Raw genomic sequence first — 17202 nt, 5'->3', positions numbered from 1 at the left:
GATTTTTTAACCAAGGAAGAAATGAATAAATGTTGTGCGATGCTGAACCCACGAGTGCAGAGCACAATGGATTAGCAGTCCATTGCCTTAATCACTCTCATCCACCTCCGTTCAGCACTCCAACCAGTTGCCCAAGAACCGCCTGTCTCTGATTGTTAAAGGCTCTACAAATGGGCTCATCCGGGATTTGAACCCGGGACCTCTCGCACCCAAAGCGAGAATCATACCCCTAGACCAACGAGCCACTTTATCTAAGTTATTTTTTTGCAGTCGCCAGCAATGACGGTGAGGATTTGGATTGACAGGTCGATGGTGCCAGGCCACAGTGAATCACGTGAGAGTTGGTGGTATACTTGTGAGCATAGCTATCTTCAAAGCAGTTGATCAGGTTTCAGTTCAAATACTCTGTAATTCATCTGCTGAGTCTTTCAGATTCAATCTTCATTAGCTGTAACAGCAAGAAACAAATGAAGAAAGAGCTAAATGTAGATTAAAAAAATGAAAAAGTAGACATCAAAATCAATTGGATTTCATTTGATCCGATTGACGCACCGGTATGTGAATAAAATAAAAAATCCCCATTGGAATCTGTCTGTTTTAAACTAGAAATGTCACTTATTTCGCACTGGATGCTTCTCAAACCTCCATAACCGCTGATGTCACACCTCTGCATCTTTGGTGAAATGCGGCAGAGCGAGAGCAATGTTAGTCAAAACATGACATATCCCGAAAATCTGTCTTCTCATACAAATGGCTGTAGCCTCCGAACGGTTTGACCTACAAAATCGTTTGACCATTCCATGGAAAGGGGAGACTCTCACAAACACAATGTCCTTCTCAGTTTTGCTCTAAGACCTCCACAAGGGTCACGGGACTCGTCTGAAGGTAATCTATGTACCGGTTAAAATGACAGATTTTTTAACCAAGGAAGTAATGAATAAATGTTGTGCGATGCTGAACCCACGAGTGCAGAGCACAATGGATTAGCAGTCCATTGCCTTTATCACTCATCCACCTCGTTCAGCACTCCAACCAGTTGCCCAAGAACCGCCTGTCTCTGATTGTTAAAAGCTCTACAAATGGGCTCATCCGGGATTTGAACCCGGGACCTCTCGCACCCGAAGCGAGAATCATACCCCTAGACCAACGAGCCACTTTATCTAAGTTATTTTTTTGCAGTCGCCAGCAATGACGGTGAGGATTTGGATTGACAGGTCGATGGTGCCAGGCCACAGTGAATCACGTGAGAGTTGGTGGTATACTTGTGAGCATAGCTATCTTCAAAGCAGTTGATCAGGTTTCAGTTCAAATACTCTGTAATTCATCTGCTGAGTCTTTCAGATTCAATCTTCATTAGCTGTAACAGCAAGAAACAAATGAAGAAAGAGCTAAATGTAGATTAAAAAAATGAAAAAGTAGACATCAAAATCAATTGGATTTCATTTGATCCGATTGACGCACCGGTATGTGAATAAAATAAAAAATCCCCATTGGAATCTGTCTGTTTTAAACTAGAAATGTCACTTATTTCGCACTGGATGCTTCTCAAACCTCCATAACCGCTGATGTCACACCTCTGCATCTTTGGTGAAATGCGGCAGAGCGAGAGCAATGTTAGTCAAAACATGACATATCCCGAAAATGTGTCTTCTCATACAAATGGCTGTAGCCTCCGAACGGTTTGACCTACAAAATCGTTTGACCATTCCATGGAAAGGGGAGACTCTCACAAACACAATGTCCTTCTCAGTTTTGCTCTAAGACCTCCACAAGGGTCACGGGACTCGTCTGAAGGTAATCTATGTACCGGTTAAAATGACAGATTTTTTAACCAAGGAAGTAATGAATAAATGTTGTGCGATGCTGAACCCACGAGTGCAGAGCACAATGGATTAGCAGTCCATTGCCTTTATCACTCATCCACCTCGTTCAGCACTCCAACCAGTTGCCCAAGAACCGCCTGTCTCTGATTGTTAAAAGCTCTACAAATGGGCTCATCCGGGATTTGAACCCGGGACCTCTCGCACCCGAAGCGAGAATCATACCCCTAGACCAACGAGCCACTTTATCTAAGTTATTTTTTTGCAGTCGCCAGCAATGACGGTGAGGATTTGGATTGACAGGTCGATGGTGCCAGGCCACAGTGAATCACGTGAGAGTTGGTGGTATACTTGTGAGCATAGCTATCTTCAAAGCAGTTGATCAGGTTTCAGTTCAAATACTCTGTAATTCATCTGCTGAGTCTTTCAGATTCAATCTTCATTAGCTGTAACAGCAAGAAACAAATGAAGAAAGAGCTAAATGTAGATTAAAAAAATGAAAAAGTAGACATCAAAATCAATTGGATTTCATTTGATCCGATTGACGCACCGGTATGTGAATAAAATAAAAAATCCCCATTGGAATCTGTCTGTTTTAAACTAGAAATGTCACTTATTTCGCACTGGATGCTTCTCAAACCTCCATAACCGCTGATGTCACACCTCTGCATCTTTGGTGAAATGCGGCAGAGCGAGAGCAATGTTAGTCAAAACATGACATATCCCGAAAATGTGTCTTCTCATACAAATGGCTGTAGCCTCCGAACGGTTTGACCTACAAAATCGTTTGACCATTCCATGGAAAGGGGAGACTCTCACAAACACAATGTCCTTCTCAGTTTTGCTCTAAGACCTCCACAAGGGTCACGGGACTCGTCTGAAGGTAATCTATGTACCGGTTAAAATGACAGATTTTTTAACCAAGGAAGTAATGAATAAATGTTGTGCGATGCTGAACCCACGAGTGCAGAGCACAATGGATTAGCAGTCCATTGCCTTTATCACTCATCCACCTCGTTCAGCACTCCAACCAGTTGCCCAAGAACCGCCTGTCTCTGATTGTTAAAAGCTCTACAAATGGGCTCATCCGGGATTTGAACCCGGGACCTCTCGCACCCGAAGCGAGAATCATACCCCTAGACCAACGAGCCACTTTATCTAAGTTATTTTTTTGCAGTCGCCAGCAATGACGGTGAGGATTTGGATTGACAGGTCGATGGTGCCAGGCCACAGTGAATCACGTGAGAGTTGGTGGTATACTTGTGAGCATAGCTATCTTCAAAGCAGTTGATCAGGTTTCAGTTCAAATACTCTGTAATTCATCTGCTGAGTCTTTCAGATTCAATCTTCATTAGCTGTAACAGCAAGAAACAAATGAAGAAAGAGCTAAATGTAGATTAAAAAAATGAAAAAGTAGACATCAAAATCAATTGGATTTCATTTGATCCGATTGACGCACCGGTATGTGAATAAAATAAAAAATCCCCATTGGAATCTGTCTGTTTTAAACTAGAAATGTCACTTATTTCGCACTGGATGCTTCTCAAACCTCCATAACCGCTGATGTCACACCTCTGCATCTTTGGTGAAATGCGGCAGAGCGAGAGCAATGTTAGTCAAAACATGACATATCCCGAAAATGTGTCTTCTCATACAAATGGCTGTAGCCTCCGAACGGTTTGACCTACAAAATCGTTTGACCATTCCATGGAAAGGGGAGACTCTCACAAACACAATGTCCTTCTCAGTTTTGCTCTAAGACCTCCACAAGGGTCACGGGACTCGTCTGAAGGTAATCTATGTACCGGTTAAAATGACAGATTTTTTAACCAAGGAAGTAATGAATAAATGTTGTGCGATGCTGAACCCACGAGTGCAGAGCACAATGGATTAGCAGTCCATTGCCTTTATCACTCATCCACCTCGTTCAGCACTCCAACCAGTTGCCCAAGAACCGCCTGTCTCTGATTGTTAAAAGCTCTACAAATGGGCTCATCCGGGATTTGAACCCGGGACCTCTCGCACCCGAAGCGAGAATCATACCCCTAGACCAACGAGCCACTTTATCTAAGTTATTTTTTTGCAGTCGCCAGCAATGACGGTGAGGATTTGGATTGACAGGTCGATGGTGCCAGGCCACAGTGAATCACGTGAGAGTTGGTGGTATACTTGTGAGCATAGCTATCTTCAAAGCAGTTGATCAGGTTTCAGTTCAAATACTCTGTAATTCATCTGCTGAGTCTTTCAGATTCAATCTTCATTAGCTGTAACAGCAAGAAACAAATGAAGAAAGAGCTAAATGTAGATTAAAAAAATGAAAAAGTAGACATCAAAATCAATTGGATTTCATTTGATCCGATTGACGCACCGGTACGTGAATAAAATAAAAAATCCCCATTGGAATCTGTCTGTTTTAAACTAGAAATGTCACTTATTTCGCACTGGATGCTTCTCAAACCTCCATAACCGCTGATGTCACACCTCTGCATCTTTGGTGAAATGCGGCAGAGCGAGAGCAATGTTAGTCAAAACATGACATATCCCGAAAATGTGTCTTCTCATACAAATGGCTGTAGCCTCCGAACGGTTTGACCTACAAAATCGTTTGACCATTCCATGGAAAGGGGAGACTCTCACAAACACAATGTCCTTCTCAGTTTTGCTCTAAGACCTCCACAAGGGTCACGGGACTCGTCTGAAGGTAATCTATGTACCGGTTAAAATGACAGATTTTTTAACCAAGGAAGTAATGAATAAATGTTGTGCGATGCTGAACCCACGAGTGCAGAGCACAATGGATTAGCAGTCCATTGCCTTTATCACTCATCCACCTCGTTCAGCACTCCAACCAGTTGCCCACTCCAACCAGTTGCCTGTCTCTGATTGTTAAAAGCTCTACAAATGGGCTCATCCGGGATTTGAACCCAGGACCTCTCGCAACCGAGGCGAGAATCATACCCCTAGACCAACGAGCCACTTTATCTAAGTTATTTTTTTGCAGTCGCCAGCAATGACGGTGAGGATTTGGATTGACAGGTCGATGGTGCCAGGCCACAGTGAATCACGTGAGAGTTGGTGGTATACTTGTGAGCATAGCTATCTTCAAAGCAGTTGATCAGGTTTCAGTTCAAATACTCTGTAATTCATCTGCTGAGTCTTTCAGATTCAATCTTCATTAGCTGTAACAGCAAGAAACAAATGAAGAAAGAGCTAAATGTAGATTAAAAAAATGAAAAAGTAGACATCAAAATCAATTGGATTTCATTTGATCCGATTGACGCACCGGTACGTGAATAAAATAAAAAATCCCCATTGGAATCTGTCTGTTTTAAACTAGAAATGTCACTTATTTCGCACTGGATGCTTCTCAAACCTCCATAACCGCTGATGTCACACCTCTGCATCTTTGGTGAAATGCGGCAGAGCGAGAGCAATGTTAGTCAAAACATGACATATCCCGAAAATGTGTCTTCTCATACAAATGGCTGTAGCCTCCGAACGGTTTGACCTACAAAATCGTTTGACCATTCCATGGAAAGGGGAGACTCTCACAAACACAATGTCCTTCTCAGTTTTGCTCTAAGACCTCCACAAGGGTCACGGGACTCGTCTGAAGGTAATCTATGTACCGGTTAAAATGACAGATTTTTTAACCAAGGAAGTAATGAATAAATGTTGTGCGATGCTGAACCCACGAGTGCAGAGCACAATGGATTAGCAGTCCATTGCCTTTATCACTCATCCACCTCGTTCAGCACTCCAACCAGTTGCCCAAGAACCGCCTGTCTCTGATTGTTAAAAGCTCTACAAATGGGCTCATCCGGGATTTGAACCCGGGACCTCTCGCACCCGAAGCGAGAATCATACCCCTAGACCAACGAGCCACTTTATCTAAGTTATTTTTTTGCAGTCGCCAGCAATGACGGTGAGGATTTGGATTGACAGGTCGATGGTGCCAGGCCACAGTGAATCACGTGAGAGTTGGTGGTATACTTGTGAGCATAGCTATCTTCAAAGCAGTTGATCAGGTTTCAGTTCAAATACTCTGTAATTCATCTGCTGAGTCTTTCAGATTCAATCTTCATTAGCTGTAACAGCAAGAAACAAATGAAGAAAGAGCTAAATGTAGATTAAAAAAATGAAAAAGTAGACATCAAAATCAATTGGATTTCATTTGATCCGATTGACGCACCGGTACGTGAATAAAATAAAAAATCCCCATTGGAATCTGTCTGTTTTAAACTAGAAATGTCACTTATTTCGCACTGGATGCTTCTCAAACCTCCATAACCGCTGATGTCACACCTCTGCATCTTTGGTGAAATGCGGCAGAGCGAGAGCAATGTTAGTCAAAACATGACATATCCCGAAAATGTGTCTTCTCATACAAATGGCTGTAGCCTCCGAACGGTTTGACCTACAAAATCGTTTGACCATTCCATGGAAAGGGGAGACTCTCACAAACACAATGTCCTTCTCAGTTTTGCTCTAAGACCTCCACAAGGGTCACGGGACTCGTCTGAAGGTAATCTATGTACCGGTTAAAATGACAGATTTTTTAACCAAGGAAGTAATGAATAAATGTTGTGCGATGCTGAACCCACGAGTGCAGAGCACAATGGATTAGCAGTCCATTGCCTTTATCACTCATCCACCTCGTTCAGCACTCCAACCAGTTGCCCAAGAACCGCCTGTCTCTGATTGTTAAAAGCTCTACAAATGGGCTCATCCGGGATTTGAACCCGGGACCTCTCGCACCCGAAGCGAGAATCATACCCCTAGACCAACGAGCCACTTTATCTAAGTTATTTTTTTGCAGTCGCCAGCAATGACGGTGAGGATTTGGATTGACAGGTCGATGGTGCCAGGCCACAGTGAATCACGTGAGAGTTGGTGGTATACTTGTGAGCATAGCTATCTTCAAAGCAGTTGATCAGGTTTCAGTTCAAATACTCTGTAATTAATCTGCTGAGTCTTTCAGATTCAATCTTCATTAGCTGTAACAGCAAGAAACAAATGAAGAAAGAGCTAAATGTAGATTAAAAAAATGAAAAAGTAGACATCAAAATCAATTGGATTTCATTTGATCCGATTGACGCACCGGTACGTGAATAAAATAAAAATCCCCATTGGAATCTGTCTGTTTTAAACTAGAAATGTCACTTATTTCGCACTGGATGCTTCTCAAACCTCCATAACCGCTGATGTCACACCTCTGCATCTTTGGTGAAATGCGGCAGAGCGAGAGCAATGTTAGTCAAAACATGACATATCCCGAAAATGTGTCTTCTCATACAAATGGCTGTAGCCTCCGAACGGTTTGACCTACAAAATCGTTTGACCATTCCATGGAAAGGGGAGACTCTCACAAACACAATGTCCTTCTCAGTTTTGCTCTAAGACCTCCACAAGGGTCACGGGACTCGTCTGAAGGTAATCTATGTACCGGTTAAAATGACAGATTTTTTAACCAAGGAAGTAATGAATAAATGTTGTGCGATGCTGAACCCACGAGTGCAGAGCACAATGGATTAGCAGTCCATTGCCTTTATCACTCATCCACCTCGTTCAGCACTCCAACCAGTTGCCCAAGAACCGCCTGTCTGATTGTTAAAAGCTCTACAAATGGGCTCATCCGGGATTTGAACCCGGGACCTCTCGCACCCGAAGCGAGAATCATACCCCTAGACCAACGAGCCACTTTATCTAAGTTATTTTTTTGCAGTCGCCAGCAATGACGGTGAGGATTTGGATTGACAGGTCGATGGTGCCAGGCCACAGTGAATCACGTGAGAGTTGGTGGTATACTTGTGAGCATAGCTATCTTCAAAGCAGTTGATCAGGTTTCAGTTCAAATACTCTGTAATTAATCTGCTGAGTCTTTCAGATTCAATCTTCATTAGCTGTAACAGCAAGAAACAAATGAAGAAAGAGCTAAATGTAGATTAAAAAAATGAAAAAGTAGACATCAAAATCAATTGGATTTCATTTGATCCGATTGACGCACCGGTACGTGAATAAAATAAAAAATCCCCATTGGAATCTGTCTGTTTTAAACTAGAAATGTCACTTATTTCGCACTGGATGCTTCTCAAACCTCCATAACCGCTGATGTCACACCTCTGCATCTTTGGTGAAATGCGGCAGAGCGAGAGCAATGTTAGTCAAAACATGACATATCCCGAAAATGTGTCTTCTCATACAAATGGCTGTAGCCTCCGAACGGTTTGACCTACAAAATCGTTTGACCATTCCATGGAAAGGGGAGACTCTCACAAACACAATGTCCTTCTCAGTTTTGCTCTAAGACCTCCACAAGGGTCACGGGACTCGTCTGAAGGTAATCTATGTACCGGTTAAAATGACAGATTTTTTAACCAAGGAAGTAATGAATAAATGTTGTGCGATGCTGAACCCACGAGTGCAGAGCACAATGGATTAGCAGTCCATTGCCTTTATCACTCATCCACCTCGTTCAGCACTCCAACCAGTTGCCCAAGAACCGCCTGTCTCTGATTGTTAAAAGCTCTACAAATGGGCTCATCCGGGATTTGAACCCGGGACCTCTCGCACCCGAAGCGAGAATCATACCCCTAGACCAACGAGCCACTTTATCTAAGTTATTTTTTTGCAGTCGCCAGCAATGACGGTGAGGATTTGGATTGACAGGTCGATGGTGCCAGGCCACAGTGAATCACGTGAGAGTTGGTGGTATACTTGTGAGCATAGCTATCTTCAAAGCAGTTGATCAGGTTTCAGTTCAAATACTCTGTAATTAATCTGCTGAGTCTTTCAGATTCAATCTTCATTAGCTGTAACAGCAAGAAACAAATGAAGAAAGAGCTAAATGTAGATTAAAAAAATGAAAAAGTAGACATCAAAATCAATTGGATTTCATTTGATCCGATTGACGCACCGGTACGTGAATAAAATAAAAAATCCCCATTGGAATCTGTCTGTTTTAAACTAGAAATGTCACTTATTTCGCACTGGATGCTTCTCAAACCTCCATAACCGCTGATGTCACACCTCTGCATCTTTGGTGAAATGCGGCAGAGCGAGAGCAATGTTAGTCAAAACATGACATATCCCGAAAATGTGTCTTCTCATACAAATGGCTGTAGCCTCCGAACGGTTTGACCTACAAAATCGTTTGACCATTCCATGGAAAGGGGAGACTCTCACAAACACAATGTCCTTCTCAGTTTTGCTCTAAGACCTCCACAAGGGTCACGGGACTCGTCTGAAGGTAATCTATGTACCGGTTAAAATGACAGATTTTTTAACCAAGGAAGTAATGAATAAATGTTGTGCGATGCTGAACCCACGAGTGCAGAGCACAATGGATTAGCAGTCCATTGCCTTTATCACTCATCCACCTCGTTCAGCACTCCAACCAGTTGCCCAAGAACCGCCTGTCTCTGATTGTTAAAAGCTCTACAAATGGGCTCATCCGGGATTTGAACCCGGGACCTCTCGCACCCGAAGCGAGAATCATACCCCTAGACCAACGAGCCACTTTATCTAAGTTATTTTTTTGCAGTCGCCAGCAATGACGGTGAGGATTTGGATTGACAGGTCGATGGTGCCAGGCCACAGTGAATCACGTGAGAGTTGGTGGTATACTTGTGAGCATAGCTATCTTCAAAGCAGTTGATCAGGTTTCAGTTCAAATACTCTGTAATTCATCTGCTGAGTCTTTCAGATTCAATCTTCATTAGCTGTAACAGCAAGAAACAAATGAAGAAAGAGCTAAATGTAGATTAAAAAAATGAAAAAGTAGACATCAAAATCAATTGGATTTCATTTGATCCGATTGACGCACCGGTACGTGAATAAAATAAAAAATCCCCATTGGAATCTGTCTGTTTTAAACTAGAAATGTCACTTATTTCGCACTGGATGCTTCTCAAACCTCCATAACCGCTGATGTCACACCTCTGCATCTTTGGTGAAATGCGGCAGAGCGAGAGCAATGTTAGTCAAAACATGACATATCCCGAAAATGTGTCTTCTCATACAAATGGCTGTAGCCTCCGAACGGTTTGACCTACAAAATCGTTTGACCATTCCATGGAAAGGGGAGACTCTCACAAACACAATGTCCTTCTCAGTTTTGCTCTAAGACCTCCACAAGGGTCACGGGACTCGTCTGAAGGTAATCTATGTACCGGTTAAAATGACAGATTTTTTAACCAAGGAAGTAATGAATAAATGTTGTGCGATGCTGAACCCACGAGTGCAGAGCACAATGGATTAGCAGTCCATTGCCTTTATCACTCATCCACCTCGTTCAGCACTCCAACCAGTTGCCCAAGAACCGCCTGTCTCTGATTGTTAAAAGCTCTACAAATGGGCTCATCCGGGATTTGAACCCGGGACCTCTCGCACCCGAAGCGAGAATCATACCCCTAGACCAACGAGCCACTTTATCTAAGTTATTTTTTTGCAGTCGCCAGCAATGACGGTGAGGATTTGGATTGACAGGTCGATGGTGCCAGGCCACAGTGAATCACGTGAGAGTTGGTGGTATACTTGTGAGCATAGCTATCTTCAAAGCAGTTGATCAGGTTTCAGTTCAAATACTCTGTAATTAATCTGCTGAGTCTTTCAGATTCAATCTTCATTAGCTGTAACAGCAAGAAACAAATGAAGAAAGAGCTAAATGTAGATTAAAAAAATGAAAAAGTAGACATCAAAATCAATTGGATTTCATTTGATCCGATTGACGCACCGGTACGTGAATAAAATAAAAAATCCCCATTGGAATCTGTCTGTTTTAAACTAGAAATGTCACTTATTTCGCACTGGATGCTTCTCAAACCTCCATAACCGCTGATGTCACACCTCTGCATCTTTGGTGAAATGCGGCAGAGCGAGAGCAATGTTAGTCAAAACATGACATATCCCGAAAATGTGTCTTCTCATACAAATGGCTGTAGCCTCCGAACGGTTTGACCTACAAAATCGTTTGACCATTCCATGGAAAGGGGAGACTCTCACAAACACAATGTCCCTTCTCAGTTTTGCTCTAAGACCTCCACAAGGGTCACGGGACTCGTCTGAAGGTAATCTATGTACCGGTTAAAATGACAGATTTTTTAACCAAGGAAGTAATGAATAAATGTTGTGCGATGCTGAACCCACGAGTGCAGAGCACAATGGATTAGCAGTCCATTGCCTTTATCACTCATCCACCTCGTTCAGCACTCCAACCAGTTGCCCAAGAACCGCCTGTCTCTGATTGTTAAAAGCTCTACAAATGGGCTCATCCGGGATTTGAACCCGGGACCTCTCGCACCCGAAGCGAGAATCATACCCCTAGACCAACGAGCCACTTTATCTAAGTTATTTTTTTGCAGTCGCCAGCAATGACGGTGAGGATTTGGATTGACAGGTCGATGGTGCCAGGCCACAGTGAATCACGTGAGAGTTGGTGGTATACTTGTGAGCATAGCTATCTTCAAAGCAGTTGATCAGGTTTCAGTTCAAATACTCTGTAATTAATCTGCTGAGTCTTTCAGATTCAATCTTCATTAGCTGTAACAGCAAGAAACAAATGAAGAAAGAGCTAAATGTAGATTAAAAAAATGAAAAAGTAGACATCAAAATCAATTGGATTTCATTTGATCCGATTGACGCACCGGTACGTGAATAAAATAAAAAATCCCCATTGGAATCTGTCTGTTTTAAACTAGAAATGTCACTTATTTCGCACTGGATGCTTCTCAAACCTCCATAACCGCTGATGTCACACCTCTGCATCTTTGGTGAAATGCGGCAGAGCGAGAGCAATGTTAGTCAAAACATGACATATCCCGAAAATGTGTCTTCTCATACAAATGGCTGTAGCCTCCGAACGGTTTGACCTACAAAATCGTTTGACCATTCCATGGAAAGGGGAGACTCTCACAAACACAATGTCCTTCTCAGTTTTGCTCTAAGACCTCCACAAGGGTCACGGGACTCGTCTGAAGGTAATCTATGTACCGGTTAAAATGACAGATTTTTTAACCAAGGAAGTAATGAATAAATGTTGTGCGATGCTGAACCCACGAGTGCAGAGCACAATGGATTAGCAGTCCATTGCCTTTATCACTCATCCACCTCGTTCAGCACTCCAACCAGTTGCCCAAGAACCGCCTGTCTCTGATTGTTAAAAGCTCTACAAATGGGCTCATCCGGGATTTGAACCCGGGACCTCTCGCACCCGAAGCGAGAATCATACCCCTAGACCAACGAGCCACTTTATCTAAGTTATTTTTTTGCAGTCGCCAGCAATGACGGTGAGGATTTGGATTGACAGGTCGATGGTGCCAGGCCACAGTGAATCACGTGAGAGTTGGTGGTATACTTGTGAGCATAGCTATCTTCAAAGCAGTTGATCAGGTTTCAGTTCAAATACTCTGTAATTAATCTGCTGAGTCTTTCAGATTCAATCTTCATTAGCTGTAACAGCAAGAAACAAATGAAGAAAGAGCTAAATGTAGATTAAAAAAATGAAAAAGTAGACATCAAAATCAATTGGATTTCATTTGATCCGATTGACGCACCGGTACGTGAATAAAATAAAAAATCCCCATTGGAATCTGTCTGTTTTAAACTAGAAATGTCACTTATTTCGCACTGGATGCTTCTCAAACCTCCATAACCGCTGATGTCACACCTCTGCATCTTTGGTGAAATGCGGCAGAGCGAGAGCAATGTTAGTCAAAACATGACATATCCCGAAAATGTGTCTTCTCATACAAATGGCTGTAGCCTCCGAACGGTTTGACCTACAAAATCGTTTGACCATTCCATGGAAAGGGGAGACTCTCACAAACACAATGTCCTTCTCAGTTTTGCTCTAAGACCTCCACAAGGGTCACGGGACTCGTCTGAAGGTAATCTATGTACCGGTTAAAATGACAGATTTTTTAACCAAGGAAGTAATGAATAAATGTTGTGCGATGCTGAACCCACGAGTGCAGAGCACAATGGATTAGCAGTCCATTGCCTTTATCACTCATCCACCTCGTTCAGCACTCCAACCAGTTGCCCAAGAACCGCCTGTCTCTGATTGTTAAAAGCTCTACAAATGGGCTCATCCGGGATTTGAACCCGGGACCTCTCGCACCCGAAGCGAGAATCATACCCCTAGACCAACGAGCCACTTTATCTAAGTTATTTTTTTGCAGTCGCCAGCAATGACGGTGAGGATTTGGATTGACAGGTCGATGGTGCCAGGCCACAGTGAATCACGTGAGAGTTGGTGGTATACTTGTGAGCATAGCTATCTTCAAAGCAGTTGATCAGGTTTCAGTTCAAATACTCTGTAATTAATCTGCTGAGTCTTTCAGATTCAATCTTCATTAGCTGTAACAGCAAGAAACAAATGAAGAAAGAGCTAAATGTAGATTAAAAAAATGAAAAAGTAGACATCAAAATCAATTGGATTTCATTTGATCCGATTGACGCACCGGTACGTGAATAAAATAAAAAATCCCCATTGGAATCTGTCTGTTTTAAACTAGAAATGTCACTTATTTCGCACTGGATGCTTCTCAAACCTCCATAACCGCTGATGTCACACCTCTGCATCTTTGGTGAAATGCGGCAGAGCGAGAGCAATGTTAGTCAAAACATGACATATCCCGAAAATGTGTCTTCTCATACAAATGGCTGTAGCCTCCGAACGGTTTGACCTACAAAATCGTTTGACCATTCCATGGAAAGGGGAGACTCTCACAAACACAATGTCCTTCTCAGTTTTGCTCTAAGACCTCCACAAGGGTCACGGGACTCGTCTGAAGGTAATCTATGTACCGGTTAAAATGACAGATTTTTTAACCAAGGAAGTAATGAATAAATGTTGTGCGATGCTGAACCCACGAGTGCAGAGCACAATGGATTAGCAGTCCATTGCCTTTATCACTCATCCACCTCGTTCAGCACTCCAACCAGTTGCCCAAGAACCGCCTGTCTCTGATTGTTAAAAGCTCTACAAATGGGCTCATCCGGGATTTGAACCCGGGACCTCTCGCACCCGAAGCGAGAATCATACCCCTAGACCAACGAGCCACTTTATCTAAGTTATTTTTTTGCAGTCGCCAGCAATGACGGTGAGGATTTGGATTGACAGGTCGATGGTGCCAGGCCACAGTGAATCACGTGAGAGTTGGTGGTATACTTGTGAGCATAGCTATCTTCAAAGCAGTTGATCAGGTTTCAGTTCAAATACTCTGTAATTAATCTGCTGAGTCTTTCAGATTCAATCTTCATTAGCTGTAACAGCAAGAAACAAATGAAGAAAGAGCTAAATGTAGATTAAAAAAATGAAAAAGTAGACATCAAAATCAATTGGATTTCATTTGATCCGATTGACGCACCGGTACGTGAATAAAATAAAAAATCCCCATTGGAATCTGTCTGTTTTAAACTAGAAATGTCACTTATTTCGCACTGGATGCTTCTCAAACCTCCATAACCGCTGATGTCACACCTCTGCATCTTTGGTGAAATGCGGCAGAGCGAGAGCAATGTTAGTCAAAACATGACATATCCCGAAAATGTGTCTTCTCATACAAATGGCTGTAGCCTCCGAACGGTTTGACCTACAAAATCGTTTGACCATTCCATGGAAAGGGGAGACTCTCACAAACACAATGTCCTTCTCAGTTTTGCTCTAAGACCTCCACAAGGGTCACGGGACTCGTCTGAAGGTAATCTATGTACCGGTTAAAATGACAGATTTTTTAACCAAGGAAGTAATGAATAAATGTTGTGCGATGCTGAACCCACGAGTGCAGAGCACAATGGATTAGCAGTCCATTGCCTTTATCACTCATCCACCTCGTTCAGCACTCCAACCAGTTGCCCAAGAACCGCCTGTCTCTGATTGTTAAAAGCTCTACAAATGGGCTCATCCGGGATTTGAACCCGGGACCTCTCGCACCCGAAGCGAGAATCATACCCCTAGACCAACGAGCCACTTTATCTAAGTTATTTTTTTGCAGTCGCCAGCAATGACGGTGAGGATTTGGATTGACAGGTCGATGGTGCCAGGCCACAGTGAATCACGTGAGAGTTGGTGGTATACTTGTGAGCATAGCTATCTTCAAAGCAGTTGATCAGGTTTCAGTTCAAATACTCTGTAATTAATCTGCTGAGTCTTTCAGATTCAATCTTCATTAGCTGTAACAGCAAGAAACAAATGAAGAAAGAGCTAAATGTAGATTAAAAAAATGAAAAAGTAGACATCAAAATCAATTGGATTTCATTTGATCCGATTGACGCACCGGTACGTGAATAAAATAAAAAATCCCCATTGGAATCTGTCTGTTTTAAACTAGAAATGTCACTTATTTCGCACTGGATGCTTCTCAAACCTCCATAACCGCTGATGTCACACCTCTGCATCTTTGGTGAAATGCGGCAGAGCGAGAGCAATGTTAGTCAAAACATGACATATCCCGAAAATGTGTCTTCTCATACAAATGGCTGTAGCCTCCGAACGGTTTGACCTACAAAATCGTTTGACCATTCCATGGAAAGGGGAGACTCTCACAAACACAATGTCCTTCTCAGTTTTGCTCTAAGACCTCCACAAGGGTCACGGGACTCGTCTGAAGGTAATCTATGTACCGGTTAAAATGACAGATTTTTTAACCAAGGAAGTAATGAATAAATGTTGTGCGATGCTGAACCCACGAGTGCAGAGCACAATGGATTAGCAGTCCATTGCCTTTATCACTCATCCACCTCGTTCAGCACTCCAACCAGTTGCCCAAGAACCGCCTGTCTCTGATTGTTAAAAGCTCTACAAATGGGCTCATCCGGGATTTGAACCCGGGACCTCTCGCACCCGAAGCGAGAATCATACCCCTAGACCAACGAGCCACTTTATCTAAGTTATTTTTTTGCAGTCGCCAGCAATGACGGTGAGGATTTGGATTGACAGGTCGATGGTGCCAGGCCACAGTGAATCACGTGAGAGTTGGTGGTATACTTGTGAGCATAGCTATCTTCAAAGCAGTTGATCAGGTTTCAGTTCAAATACTCTGTAATTAATCTGCTGAGTCTTTCAGATTCAATCTTCATTAGCTGTAACAGCAAGAAACAAATGAAGAAAGAGCTAAATGTAGATTAAAAAAATGAAAAAGTAGACATCAAAATCAATTGGATTTCATTTGATCCGATTGACGCACCGGTACGTGAATAAAATAAAAAATCCCCATTGGAATCTGTCTGTTTTAAACTAGAAATGTCACTTATTTCGCACTGGATGCTTCTCAAACCTCCATAACCGCTGATGTCACACCTCTGCATCTTTGGTGAAATGCGGCAGAGCGAGAGCAATGTTAGTCAAAACATGACATATCCCGAAAATGTGTCTTCTCATACAAATGGCTGTAGCCTCCGAACGGTTTGACCTACAAAATCGTTTGACCATTCCATGGAAAGGGGAGACTCTCACAAACACAATGTCCTTCTCAGTTTTGCTCTAAGACCTCCACAAGGGTCACGGGACTCGTCTGAAGGTAATCTATGTACCGGTTAAAATGACAGATTTTTTAACCAAGGAAGTAATGAATAAATGTTGTGCGATGCTGAACCCACGAGTGCAGAGCACAATGGATTAGCAGTCCATTGCCTTTATCACTCATCCACCTCGTTCAGCACTCCAACCAGTTGCCCAAGAACCGCCTGTCTCTGATTGTTAAAAGCTCTACAAATGGGCTCATCCGGGATTTGAACCCGGGACCTCTCGCACCCGAAGCGAGAATCATACCCCTAGACCAACGAGCCACTTTATCTAAGTTATTTTTTTGCAGTCGCCAGCAATGACGGTGAGGATTTGGATTGACAGGTCGATGGTGCCAGGCCACAGTGAATCACGTGAGAGTTGGTGGTATACTTGTGAGCATAGCTATCTTCAAAGCAGTTGATCAGGTTTCAGTTCAAATACTCTGTAATTAATCTGCTGAGTCTTTCAGATTCAATCTTCATTAGCTGTAACAGCAAGAAACAAATGAAGAAAGAGCTAAATGTAGATTAAAAAAATGAAAAAGTAGACATCAAAATCAATTGGATTTCATTTGATCCGATTGACGCACCGGTACGTGAATAAAATAAAAAATCCCCATTGGAATCTGTCTGTTTTAAACTAGAAATGTCACTTATTTCGCACTGGATGCTTCTCAAACCTCCATAACCGCTGATGTCACACCTCTGCATCTTTGGTGAAATGCGGCAGAGCGAGAGCAATGTTAGTCAAAACATGACATATCCAGAAAATGTGTCTTCTCATACAAATGGCTGTAGCCTCCGAACGGTTTGACCTACAAAATCGTTTGACCATTCCATGGAAAGGGGAGACTCTCACAAACACAATGTCCTT

The 17202-nt window shown here is 42.7% G+C and overlaps 19 non-coding genes across 19 annotated transcripts; all 19 read right to left on the bottom strand.

Moving 5' to 3' along the window:
- Positions 1–172: 172 nt before the first annotated feature.
- trnap-ugg (transfer RNA proline (anticodon UGG)) lies at positions 173–244 on the bottom strand. Its single transcript has one exon. It is a non-coding gene; the product is annotated as a tRNA-Pro (tRNA).
- An 837-nt stretch (positions 245–1081) lies between these two features.
- trnap-cgg (transfer RNA proline (anticodon CGG)) lies at positions 1082–1153 on the bottom strand. Its single transcript has one exon. It is a non-coding gene; the product is annotated as a tRNA-Pro (tRNA).
- An 837-nt stretch (positions 1154–1990) lies between these two features.
- Positions 1991–2062, bottom strand: trnap-cgg (transfer RNA proline (anticodon CGG)). The gene has a single exon. It is a non-coding gene; the product is annotated as a tRNA-Pro (tRNA).
- An 837-nt stretch (positions 2063–2899) lies between these two features.
- On the bottom strand, positions 2900–2971 carry trnap-cgg (transfer RNA proline (anticodon CGG)). Its single transcript has one exon. It is a non-coding gene; the product is annotated as a tRNA-Pro (tRNA).
- Positions 2972–3808: 837 nt separating this feature from the next.
- Positions 3809–3880, bottom strand: trnap-cgg (transfer RNA proline (anticodon CGG)). Its single transcript has one exon. It is a non-coding gene; the product is annotated as a tRNA-Pro (tRNA).
- Positions 3881–4723: 843 nt separating this feature from the next.
- On the bottom strand, positions 4724–4795 carry trnap-cgg (transfer RNA proline (anticodon CGG)). The gene has a single exon. It is a non-coding gene; the product is annotated as a tRNA-Pro (tRNA).
- Positions 4796–5632: 837 nt separating this feature from the next.
- Positions 5633–5704, bottom strand: trnap-cgg (transfer RNA proline (anticodon CGG)). Its single transcript has one exon. It is a non-coding gene; the product is annotated as a tRNA-Pro (tRNA).
- An 837-nt stretch (positions 5705–6541) lies between these two features.
- On the bottom strand, positions 6542–6613 carry trnap-cgg (transfer RNA proline (anticodon CGG)). The gene has a single exon. It is a non-coding gene; the product is annotated as a tRNA-Pro (tRNA).
- An 834-nt stretch (positions 6614–7447) lies between these two features.
- On the bottom strand, positions 7448–7519 carry trnap-cgg (transfer RNA proline (anticodon CGG)). Its single transcript has one exon. It is a non-coding gene; the product is annotated as a tRNA-Pro (tRNA).
- Positions 7520–8356: 837 nt separating this feature from the next.
- Positions 8357–8428, bottom strand: trnap-cgg (transfer RNA proline (anticodon CGG)). Its single transcript has one exon. It is a non-coding gene; the product is annotated as a tRNA-Pro (tRNA).
- Positions 8429–9265: 837 nt separating this feature from the next.
- Positions 9266–9337, bottom strand: trnap-cgg (transfer RNA proline (anticodon CGG)). Its single transcript has one exon. It is a non-coding gene; the product is annotated as a tRNA-Pro (tRNA).
- Positions 9338–10174: 837 nt separating this feature from the next.
- On the bottom strand, positions 10175–10246 carry trnap-cgg (transfer RNA proline (anticodon CGG)). Its single transcript has one exon. It is a non-coding gene; the product is annotated as a tRNA-Pro (tRNA).
- An 838-nt stretch (positions 10247–11084) lies between these two features.
- Positions 11085–11156, bottom strand: trnap-cgg (transfer RNA proline (anticodon CGG)). Its single transcript has one exon. It is a non-coding gene; the product is annotated as a tRNA-Pro (tRNA).
- Positions 11157–11993: 837 nt separating this feature from the next.
- Positions 11994–12065, bottom strand: trnap-cgg (transfer RNA proline (anticodon CGG)). The gene has a single exon. It is a non-coding gene; the product is annotated as a tRNA-Pro (tRNA).
- Positions 12066–12902: 837 nt separating this feature from the next.
- Positions 12903–12974, bottom strand: trnap-cgg (transfer RNA proline (anticodon CGG)). Its single transcript has one exon. It is a non-coding gene; the product is annotated as a tRNA-Pro (tRNA).
- An 837-nt stretch (positions 12975–13811) lies between these two features.
- Positions 13812–13883, bottom strand: trnap-cgg (transfer RNA proline (anticodon CGG)). The gene has a single exon. It is a non-coding gene; the product is annotated as a tRNA-Pro (tRNA).
- Positions 13884–14720: 837 nt separating this feature from the next.
- trnap-cgg (transfer RNA proline (anticodon CGG)) lies at positions 14721–14792 on the bottom strand. The gene has a single exon. It is a non-coding gene; the product is annotated as a tRNA-Pro (tRNA).
- Positions 14793–15629: 837 nt separating this feature from the next.
- Positions 15630–15701, bottom strand: trnap-cgg (transfer RNA proline (anticodon CGG)). The gene has a single exon. It is a non-coding gene; the product is annotated as a tRNA-Pro (tRNA).
- Positions 15702–16538: 837 nt separating this feature from the next.
- On the bottom strand, positions 16539–16610 carry trnap-cgg (transfer RNA proline (anticodon CGG)). Its single transcript has one exon. It is a non-coding gene; the product is annotated as a tRNA-Pro (tRNA).
- Positions 16611–17202: the final 592 nt, after the last annotated feature.

The sequence above is a fragment of the Oncorhynchus clarkii genome, chromosome 33 (genome assembly GCF_045791955.1).
Source record: "Oncorhynchus clarkii lewisi isolate Uvic-CL-2024 chromosome 33, UVic_Ocla_1.0, whole genome shotgun sequence".
Classification (NCBI taxonomy): Eukaryota; Metazoa; Chordata; class Actinopteri; order Salmoniformes; family Salmonidae; genus Oncorhynchus; species Oncorhynchus clarkii.
This window is presented reverse-complemented; position numbering and strand designations above follow the sequence as displayed.